The following is a 12496-nucleotide window of genomic DNA, read 5'->3' as shown; positions in this document are numbered from 1 at the left end:
CTTGGAAAAGAGATGTGTGTGAATGTGTGAAGAAACATCAGGAGAGATCGAGTGCGCAAAGGCAAAAGATGAGAGTAAACAAAGGGGAGTGGGCGAGGAAAGGGAGATATTTAGGGAAGTCGTGCTGGCATGTGCGAGAGATGTGTGTGGTATGCAAATGGGAGGTGATTGGATGAAAAAAAGGTAGAAAGTGGTGGGAATATGAAATAAAGTTGCTAACGAGAAAAAAGTGGATGGATGGTACTTACAGGGAAAGGGTGCAAATCTTTAGGAAATGTTCAAGAGAAAATGGCAGGATGTCAACAGGAAGGTGCAATGGTTCAAAAAGGGCAAAAAAGAATTAAGGTGTGTGAGTATCGGTAAACTTCAGGAGAATAAGATGTTATGGAAAGTGGTTAATAATGTGAGGAATACATAAGAATGAGAACATCAGGTAAAGGGGGCAAATGGAGAAGTGGTGACAGCCTTGTGTAAGATTGAATGTGTCAAGTCTGTTGGAGTGGATGTTATTGCAGCTGAATTTGTTGTGAACGGGGGTGCCTATACTGATGGTTTTAATGATTTTCAATGTATGTTCGAATCAAGATGAAGTATGTGAAGATTGGCGAAATGCATGTATTGCGCCACTGTATAATGTATAAGTGAATGTGAATTGTGTGAAGACTGGTGAATGACTGGTGCTGACAAAAGTGAGTACTTGAACAACAAAGGTAAATATTTGTTGAGCGTGCCTAATACGTTATATGGGAGAGTGGTGATTTTGAGAAAGTGGAGGCATGTACTGAGCATCAGACAGGGCTGGAATAACGTGGTTTCAGGAGTGGTAGAGGATGTGTGAATCAGGTATTTTCTTTAAAGAATGTATGAAAAACAGATTAGCGAAGATTTGCATCTAGCATTAATGGATCTGAAGAAAGCATACAACATGGTTAATAGAGATGCCTGGTGGAAGGCCTAACAAATATGTGGAGTGGGAAGAAGCTACCAGAAGTAGTGAGATTTTATCTGGGAGTAAGGCATGTGTGCAAGTAGGTAGAGAAGATTAAGTGCTTCCTGGTGAAGGTGGTTTTGTGGTAAGCATGTGTTGTCACCATGGCTATTTAATTTGTTTATGGATGAGGTGGTGAAGGAGGTAAATGCATGGGTTTTGCAAAGGGGAGCAAATGTGCAATATGTGGTGGTGAGTGGTGAGTGGTGGTGGTGGTGGTGGTGGTGGTGGTGGGGGGGGGGGGGGCCTGTAAAGTGAGTCAATTGTTGTTTGCCGATGCCACAATACTCATGGCAGATTCAAGTGAAAAGCTGCAGAAATTGGTGTCCGAGTATGGAAGTTTGAGTGAGAGTAAGAAGTTGAGAGTATATGTGAACAAAAGCAAGGTTACTGGATTCAGTACGAGAGACAGATATGGTAGCTTGGGTGTGAGTTTGAATGGAGAAAATGTGGAGGAGGTTGTGTTTTATATAACTGGGTGTGTACCTGCGGCAAATGGAACCACTGAAGAAGTCACACAGTTGGTGAGGAGATGGAGGCTCTGGGACCATTGAGGAATGTGTGGAAAGAGAGGTTACAATCTGGGAGGGCAAAAATGTGAAAAATGTGAATGTTTGAAGGCACAGTAGTCCCAATTTTGAACGTATGCAAGGCATGGGCGAGAGAGAAGAATGTGTAGAGAAGGGTAGGGGTGCTGGAAGATAAAAATAAGAATGTGCAGAGAAGGGTAGGTGTGCTGGAACTCAAATGTCTGAGGACACTATGTTGTGAGGTGGTTTTATCAGATAAGTAAGAAATAAAGAGGTAAAAATTAATGAGGCTGTAGAGCTATAAAGGGTGTGATGAAATGCTTTGGACATATAGAGAGAATCAATGAGGTGAGGCTGATAAGAGGATATATGTCAAGATGTTATAGGGGAAAACAAGAAGTGGATACCAAACTGAAGATAGAAGGATGGAGTGAAAAATTATTTTGAGTACTCTAGGCACATGCAGGAGGGTGGAAGGCGAAAAAGTGAATTGGAACGATGTGGCATACGGGGTGGGAGTGTGTGTGTGTGTCCAGCAATCAATGGTCTGAATCGGAGCATATGAAGCAAACGGGAAACATACAGAAAGGTCTGGGGCTTGGTTGTGTAGGGGGGGGTTGTGGTTTCAGTGCATTACAGGACAGGTAGAGAATGGATGTATAGGAATGAGCCTTTTCTTTGTCTGTTCCTGACACTAGCTTACAAAAACGGGAAATGGCATGAAAAAATTTGTTTTCATACTTTAAAAAAACACATATGTAAGTCTTACAAATGTTACTCAAAGCCCATATTATAGTGATTGTAACAATAAAAAGCAAATAGGACTTATTCCATCAACATATAAGGTTGAAAAAATGACAAAATGAGCTTGAGGGCAATATTGTTAACAGCTATACTTAATGGCACAACTTACATGTGGACTTGGTTAAATCTATTTTAATACTGTTTATTTCTCATTGCACGAGGAAAAGAATGCTTTTGTACAACTTGAGAGAAAGGGGTGTGTAGGTTGTACAGGTTTGGACAGAACACTTATTTGAAAGGTAAGAACTTAACAACCAGTCCACAAATAAATTGAAATACCACTTCCTTGATGAAGAGCCACCTTCATTAGCATCTCAACCTCCTCCCATCCCACTCACACACATGCCTTACTCTTGGCACACCTTGCTGCAGCTAATGACTTTCCATTTGCCAAATATAATTACCTTCTAAAGTGCCTCTCTGTCAGCACTATCATATATTTTCTCCAGGTCCATAACTACTGCATACAATTCACAAAATTTTTCCAAAGTGTTTCTTAGCAAACACTTGGTCCAAAAATTTTTTACCTCTCCTGAAGTCCTAATAAGATGGGAGTGATGACTAAGAAGTTATAACCGTGGGAACCACTAATAAAGTAAAATTCACAACTTATACAAGACTTACCTATTTCAGTAAAAAGTGTCTTCCAAAGCTGATCGAATAAGAATATGGCGTTTGAGCCTGCCTCCATATACATCAATTCTTTGTACATCTGAAGTAACTGCTCAGAAAAAATACACAATGCATTTCTGAAAAGATACTTTCCAGTTTTGAGAAAATGTGGTTTCAAAGGTTAATTACACACAGTGATACAAAGTACAATTAATTTATTGTACTGAAAGGCAGGACCCTAGTGGGAAATTTGTGAGTTTTTGATAAAAGATTTGGATTTGGAAGCATGAAACTGACTCACGTCAAACCTGCCTACCTGGAAAGCTTATCCAAATCAAAACTATGAACCGACAAAGTTTTAAGGTAAAAGATCAAACATCCGAAAAAGAGAATGCACAATGCGAACCATCGCCCTACGAATAAATTGGGTTTTCCAATGGAAATTATTGTTTCATATTCATTTTATTTATTTATTTTGCTTTGTCGCTGTCTCCTGCAATTGGGAGGTAGCGCAAGGAAACAGACGAAAGAAATGGCCCAACCCACCCACATACACATGTATATACATACATGTCCACACACGCAAATCTCAATGTACACATATATATACACACACACACAAATACATATATACCCATGCACACAGTTCACACTGTCTGCCTTTATTCATTCCCATCGCCACCTCGCCACACATGGAATACCATCCCCCTCCTCCCTCATGTGTGTCAGGTAGCGCTAGGAAAAGATAACAAAGGCCCCATTCGTTCACACTCAGTCTCTAGCTGTCATGCAATAATGCCCGAAACCACAGCTCCCTTTCCACATCCAGGCCCCACACAACTTTCCATGGTTTACTCCAGATGCTTCACATGCCCTGATTCAATCCACTGACAGCACGTCAACCCCGGTATACCACATCGATCCAATTCACTCTATTCCTTGCCCGCCTTTCACCCTCCTGCATGTTCAGGCCCCGTTCACTCAAAATCTTTTTCACTCCATCTTTCCACCTCCAATTTGGTCTCCCACTTCTCCTTGTTCCCTCCACCTCCGACACATATAACCTCTTGGTCAATCTTTCCTCACTCATTCTCTCCATGTGCCCAAACCATTTCAAAACACCCTCTTCTGCTCTCTCAACCACGCTCTTTTTATTTCCACACATCTCTCTTACCCTTACATTACTTACTCGATCAAACCACCTCACACCACACATTGTCCTCAAACATCTCATTTCCAGCACATCCACCCTCCTGCGCACAACTCTATCCATAGCCCACGCCTCGCAACCATATTTATATCTTATATTTTTCTTTCCAGCCCTTGAAATTTCAGTTTTTCAAGTTGTTCGAATAACATATTTAACCACACAATTTTAAAGATATTTAAATAATGAAAAGCATACTTGAGGTGAATAGTTTATCCAATACATGCAGTCTAATTATGTAAGAAGTTTCAGCAAAACACTCTAAAAAGTGCAGGGACAAGGCCTGAATGTCAATTTGCTAATGTACATGTTTAATCATTTACTGTACCATCAAAAAATTATTACTATCAATATTTTTTCATATTTGGTCGCTGTTTCCCACATTAGCGAGGTAGCACCAGGATAGGCGAAGAAACATCACATATGCTCGCATCCACTCTTTAGCCGTCATGTGTATTGCACTGAAACCACAGCTTCCTACCCACAACCAAACCCTACAGGCCTTTCCATGGTTTACCCTGGATGCTTCATATGTCCTGGTTCAGTCCGCTGACAGAATATCAATCCCAGTACATTATATCACTCTACTTCACTTAATCCCATGCATGCCTTTCACCTTCCTGCATGTTCAGGCACCATTCACTCAAAATCTTGTTCACTCCATCCTTCTATCTCCAGTTTGGTCTCTCCATTCTCTTTGTTCCCTCCACTTCTAACACATAATCCTCTTTGTCAACCTTACCTCATTCGTTCTCTCCATGTGTCTGAACCCTTTCAGTACACCTGCTTTCTCAAACACTTTTTATTACCACACATCTCTCTCTCTCTATTACCATTTCATTACTTATTTGATCAAACCACATCACACTACACAAATTATCCTCAAACTTTTCATTTCCAACACGTTCACCATTCTCTGCACAGCCTTCTCTAGCCCATGCCTTACATCCATATAATACTGCTGGAACTACTATTCCTTCAAACATGCTTTATCTTATTTATATATAAGAAACATCTTTTTGCTATAATCATTGTGATTCATCGACAACACTTTTTCCATAAAACTTAAAAGTTTGTAAAATTACCAATTGCACCAGTCAGATGCTGCACTGTCATATTCATGCAGGTGCTGGCATCTTTCTCTTGCCACATCTTGGTCAACTTTCAATGCTGGAAGAGCCATTGTTCATAAGAATACTCTCCACACAATCTGAAGACATCAAAATTGTCAAATAATCCAGGATGAACTTCTACTTGTTCCTCTAAATCTGGCAACAAGCCTCTTGGTTTCCTTCCTAGAAAACCCATAAAAATATGCCCTCAATGGTATAGATGGAGGACGAAGGGAAGAAATTTTCATCATTCACAACAACTTCAGCCACAATCTAAGCTTAGTGTGCAGCCTTGAATCCGAGGTGTAAACATACACATAGAGGAACACCTCAACTGGTGTAAATACCTAAATGCAATAAGGGGTTAAAAGAAGATGGTAGGTGATAAGACTGATTCCCAGCAAGCACCACTGTTATGGAAAGGACAGGCCGATTCATCATTTGCAGAAAATAATTGAACAAAGACTTGGAAGATTAAAAAAAAGTTTGAGAAAGTGAAAGCCTTAACTGAGCAACTCAGATCAAAACCCTATGCCTGAAACTATTAAGGGCACTGGATCAGGATTCTCCAAAACCTCCTGGTTAGCATGACTAATAATCAATTAATGATACAAGGAAAGATTGTTAAGGAAGATAAATTCAAGTAGTCTGAAGACAGCAAAAATCAAAGTAGTAAGTTAATACCTTGAAGGGTTAGGTTTGTCATCCTCCACCGGGATTGCATCACTGAAAATTTGGGAATAGTAATAAAGTATAGCAGACATAAAAGCAGCTAGCTTTTACAGAGGTGAGAGAAAACAGATGCCAATAAACACATTACCATATTTGCTAGTTAAGAAATTTAGCATCTCCACTATGCACCATCCACAATTTTTGCAATAATGAAAACATTAACATATTGACAGGCAAGCCCAATATATCAGAGCTTTGCAAAACAGCAAGAAGAGAAATAGTATGGTCAAAATTTAAACATTAATCCAAATTGGCACCCATAAACACTTCTAGAAAACATTCTGGGAATTCTAATTTTTAATAATTTTGAGTTCATGTCTAATAAACCACTTCCATAGGAAACAAGGCAAGTAGCAATCTGTAAGCCAATACAAGATAAATATACTGGCTATTTCTCTAACTCAAGATAGCAAGACAAAAAGGGAAAATGAGGCATTGAAGGAAGCTTCAGGATTCTATGTGCAAGAAGGAACTGGGAGTCATGTCGATACTGTCCCTGTTGCCAAAGTCCCATGTTTGGAGAACAATTAAGGTGAGAAACTGTCTGCTGACAAATATCAGAAAAGACTTCAAGTATACGGAAAAGGAAATATCTAGCAGGATATTCAATTTTTTTTTTTTTTTTTTGTCTCCCGCGTTTGCGAGGTAGCGCAAGGAAACAGACGAAAGAAATGGCCCAACCCACCCCCATACACATGTATATACATACGTCCACACACGCAAATATACATACCTACACAGCTTTCCATGGTTTACCCCAGACGCTTCACATGCCCTGATTCAATCCACTGACAGCACGTCAACCCCGGTACACCACATCGATCCAATTCACTCTATTCCTTGCCCTCCTTTCACCCTCCTGCATGTTCAGGCCCTAATCACACAAAATCTTTTTCACTCCATCTTTCCACCTCCAATTTGGTCTCCCACTTCTCCTCGTTCCCTCCACTTCCGACACATATATCCACTTGGTCAATCTTTCCTCACTCATTCTCTCCATGTGCCCAAACCATTTCAAAACACCCTCTTCTGGTCTCTCAACCACGCTCTTTTTATTTCCACACATCTCTCTTACCCTTACGTTACATACTCGATCGAACCACCTCACACCACACATTGTCCTCAAACATCTCATTTCCAGCACATCCATCCTCCTGCGCACAACTCTATCCACAGCCCACGCCTCGCAACCATACAACATTGTTGGAACCACTCTTCCTTCAAACATACCCATTTTTGCTTTCCGAAATAATGTTCTCGACTTCCACACATTCTTCAAGGCTCCCAGGATTTTCGCCCCGTCCCCCACCCTATGATCCACTTCCGATTCCATGGTTCCATCCGCTGCCAGATCCACTCCCAGATATCTAAAACACTTTACTTCCTCCAGTTTTTCTCCATTCAAACTTACCTCCCAATTGACTTGACCCTCAACCCTACTGTACCTAATAACCTTGCTCTTATTCACATTTACTCTTAACTTTCTTCTTTCACACACTTTACCAAACTCAGTCACCAGCTTCTGCAGTTTCTCACATGAATCAGCCACCAGCGCTCTATCATCAGCGAACAACAACTGACTCACTTCCCAAGCTCTCTCATCCCCAACAGACTTCATACTCGCCCCTCTTTCCAAAACTCTTGCATTCACCTCCCTAACAACCCCATCCATAAACAAATTAAACAACCATGGAGACATCACACACCCCTGCCGCAAACCTACATTCACTGAGAACCAATCACTGTCCTCTCTTCCTACACGTACACATGCCTTACATCCTCGATAGAAACTTTTCACTGCTTCTAACAACTTGCCTCCCACACCATATATTCTTAATACCTTCCACAGAACATCTCTATCAACTCTATCATATGCCTTCTCCAGATCCATAAATGCTACATACAAATCCATTTGCTTTTCTAAGTATTTCTCACATACATTCTTCAAAGCAAACACCTGATCCACACATCCTCTACCGCTTCTGAAACCACACTGCTCTTCCCCAATCTGATGCTCTGTACATGCCTTTATGTAGGATATTCATATCCTACATAAAGCCAAAACTATAATGTGCTTCTCAGGTCTGGTCACTGCACCTACAGTAATAGAAAGAGCTTACAGTGAAGATTTAGAGGAAGGCAACAAAGATGGCACCAGAATTAGAATTTTAGAGCTATGTTATAGGGAAAGGCTGGAGGCTGCCATTCTGTCCATAAACCTATACAATCTCTCCTTGTCACACATAACACTTGACTCATACAATTCATTCTTCGTAACCCTATACTTTTCCTGCGGTGAGCTTTAGGAACTAGTTCTGCCTTTTGGCAAAATGGATGGAGCAATGGATAGAAGAAGAGGTGAGAATATTAAACAGGAGCATTAGGTAGAAGTAGTAGGTAGGAACATTAGGTGGGAGTATTAGTAGTAGTTGGGAGGAACATTAAGTAGAGGCCTATGAAAACACTGCACCAGAGTTGTCCCCTGCTAGTGGCCTGTTAAGAATGAGGCAGTAAAGGCTGGAAAATGATAATGGAGTTCATCAGTTACATTGTCCTCTGCTAGGGGCCTGTCAAGAATGAGGCAGTAAGGGCTAGAAAGTGATAATGGAGTTCATCAGTTATGGAGACTTTTGCCATGGCCAATCCTTTGAGGAAGTACCCAAAGGGAAGTCATCACATATATATATGTGATGCAAGTTTGGATGGTATTGCAGGGGAATCTATTAAAAAAGGGGTGACTGTATTGTTGACTGGTTGGTAAGGTTATTTAATGTATGTATGACTCATGGTGAGGTGCCTGAGGATTGGCGGAATGCGTGCATAGTGCCATTGTACAAAGGCAAAGGGGATAAGAGTGAGTGCTCAAATTACAGAGGTATAAGTTTGTTGAGTATTCCTGGTAAATTATATGGGAGGGTATTGATTGAGAGGGTGAAGGCACGTACAGAGCATCAGATGGGGAAGAGCAGTGTGGTTTCAGAAGTGGTACCTAACAACCTTGCTCTTATTCACATTTAGTCTTAACTTTCTTCTTTCACACACTTTACCAAACTCAGTCACCAGCTTCTGCAGTTTCTCACATGAATCAGCCACCAGCGCTCTATCATCAGCGAACAACAACTGACTCACTTCCCAAGCTCTCTCATCCCCAACAGACTTCATACTTGCCCCTCTTTCCAAAACTCTTGCATTCACCTCCCTAACAACCCCATCCATAAACAAATTAAACAACCATGGAGACATCACACACCCCTGCCGCAAACCTACATTCACTGAGAACCAATCACTTTCCTCTCTTCCTACACGTACACATGCCTTACATCCTCAATAAAAACTTTTCACTGCTTCTAACAACTTGCCTCCCACACCATATATTCTTAATACCTTCCACAGAGCATCTCTATCAACTCTATCATATGCCTTCTCCAGATCCATAAATGCTACATACAAATCCATTTGCTTTTCTAAGTATTTCTCATACATTCTTCAAAGCAAACACCTGATCCACACATCCTCTACCACTTCTGAAACCACACTGCTCTTCCCCAATCTGATGCTCTGTACATGCCTTCACCCTCTCAATCAATACCCTCCCATATAATTTACCAGGAATACTCAACAAACTTATACCTCTGTAATTTGAGCACTCACTCTTATCCCCTTTGCCTTTGTACAATGGCACTATGCACGCATTCCGCCAATCCTCAGGCACCTCACCATGAGTCATACATACATTAAATAACCTTACCAACCAGTCAATAATATAGTCACCCCCTTTTTTAATAAATTCCACTGCAATACCATCCAAACCTGCTGCCTTGCCGGCTTTCATCTTCCGCAAAGCTTTTACTACCTCCTCTCTGTTTACCAAATCATTTCCCCTAACCCTCTCACTTTGCACACCACCTCGACCAAAACACCCTATATCTGCCACTCTATCATCAAACACATTCAACAAACCTTCAAAATACTCACTCCATCTCCTCTCACATCACCACTACTTGTTACCACCTCCCCATTTGCGCCCTTCACTGAAGTTCCCATTTGCTCCCTTGTCTTACGCACTTTATTTACCTCCTTCTAGAACATCTTTTTATTCTTCCTAAAATTTAATGATACTCTCTCACCCCAACTCTCATTTGCCCTCTTTTTCACTTCTTGCACCTTTCTCTTGACCTCCTGTCTCTTTCTTTTATACATCTCCCACTCAATTGCAATTTTTCCCTGAAAAAATCATCCAAATGCCTCTCTCTTCTCTTTCACTAATAATCTTACTTCTTCATCCCACCACTCACTACCCTTTCTAATCAACCCACCTCCCACTCTTCTCATGCCACAAGCATCTTTTGTGCAATCCATCACTGATTCCCTAAATACATCCCATTCCTCCCCCACTCCCCTTACTTCCATTTTTCTCACCTTTTTCCATTCTGTACTCAGTCTCTCCTAGTACTTCCTCACACAAGTCTCCTTCCCAAGCTCACTTACTCTCACCACCCTCTTCACCCTAACATTCACTCTTCTTTTCTGAAAACCCATACAAATCTTCACCTTAGCCTCCACAAGATAATGATCAGACATCCCTCCAGTTGCACCTCTCAGCACATTAACATCCAAAAGTCTCTCTTTCGCGCGCCTGTCAATTAACACGTAATCCAATAACGCTCTCTGGCCATCTCTCCTACTTACATACGTATACTTATGTATATCTCGCTTTTTAAACCAGGTATTCCCAATCACCAGTCCTTTTTCAGCACATAAATCTACAAGCTCTTCACCATTTCCATTTACAACACTGAACACCCCATGTATACCAATTATTCCCTCAACTGCCACATTACTCACCTTTGCATTCAAATCACCCATCACTATAACCCGGTCTCGTGCATCAAAACCACTAACACACTCATTCAGCTGCTCCCAAAACACTATATATATATTATCCCTGGGGATAGGGGAGAAAGAATACTTCCCATGTATTCCCTGCGTGTCATGGAAGGCGACTAAAATGGGAGGGAGCGGGGGGCTGGAATCAAATAATGAAAATAAGAGAGTAAAAAGGGGTCTTGAAATGAATTTAATGAAGCAAGTGAAAAGCTGCACAGATCTGTCTGTGAAAGGAAAGGAATGAAGGAACTGACAATGTACCCACCATCCAAAGAAAATGTTAAGACTATTAAGGAGACAAACTCTAATGGTACATATTATAACAATATAGCTGTCAAGAAGCTATGTATAACATACATCACATCTACATGGAAGGATAAGAAAAAAAAAAAATTGAGTGATCAGGACCTGAAAATGCAGGAGGGTGAAAGGTGGGACACAGTGAAGTGGAATGATGTGGTATATCGGGGTTGACATACTGCCAATGGACTGAACCAGGGTATGTAAAGCATCCCAGATTCACCGTGAAAAGGCCTGTGGGGTTTGGTTGTGGATAGGGAGCTGTGATTTTGAAGCAATACACATGATAGCTAGAGAATGGAATAGCAGATGCAGCCTTTCTTCATCTGTTCCTGGTGCTCCCTCGCTAACATGGGAAATGGCAATCAAGTATGAAGAAAAAAATAATAAAGGCCTACATTAGAAAATGCAAATTAGGTTTGGTTAACATTATTAACCATGAATCAGGATGTGCCAGCCTAAAGTTGGACCTGCCTGGGTTCAAATGTTGAGCGTGGCAATCGGCCAACACCCAACCCAGGTGTTCATCTTCCCCCTGAGGATGGTCGATGGCCATCTAGCTTAAGCTGTTTGTGTGTGTGCAAAGGTGTAAAGACTTGGTAAATATACAAAAGATTAAGAGATGAAGCAACACAAGTATAAAACTCCCTTCCTGTAACACATAGATAGTAATCACTCGCAGAGATGGCATAGAGGTACATACCAAAGAGTGACCTAAATTAAAAGAACATTGTGGGAGGTTGTAAATCAGCCCATCATGGAAAAAGAGAAGATTTAAGTTATTACAACTTTTTAAGTTCTAAGCCACTTTGACAATGTTAACAGGGAGCTCTGCAAAAGATGCAAATAAAGAGCAACCAAGAATGATGACTAAGAAATTGTACAAAAAAACTTGTTAAACATTGCAGAATGTTAACACCTGTTAAACAATGCAGAATGTTAAAACTTGTTAAACAATGCAGAGATGTTAAAACCTGTTAAACAATGCAGAGATGTTAAAACTTGTTAAATAATGCAATGTTAAAACTTGTTAAACAATGCAGAGATTTTAAAATAAGCCATGAGAAGAAAATGTCAAAGCACAGACTACAAAAGTTCAAAAAGCTGCATGATGATGGAGCCCCTCAAGTGAAGAACTCCTACCCCAAACCATACAGTTAGGTAACAAATACATGACAATCTTTGATGCACACTCCTTCAGAAGAAAAAGGATGTAGTCTAGTCTGAACACTTTGTCAGTTTCCAATTTATTTATTTCATGAAAATATTTCATAATGACGCACACAATCTGTCAAAGATGAAACAAATAAAGTTCACTGGAGTC

The sequence above is a fragment of the Panulirus ornatus genome, chromosome 63, assembly GCF_036320965.1.
Source record: "Panulirus ornatus isolate Po-2019 chromosome 63, ASM3632096v1, whole genome shotgun sequence".
NCBI classification, from domain to species: domain Eukaryota; kingdom Metazoa; phylum Arthropoda; class Malacostraca; order Decapoda; family Palinuridae; genus Panulirus; species Panulirus ornatus.
Note: the sequence above shows the minus strand (reverse complement) of the source record.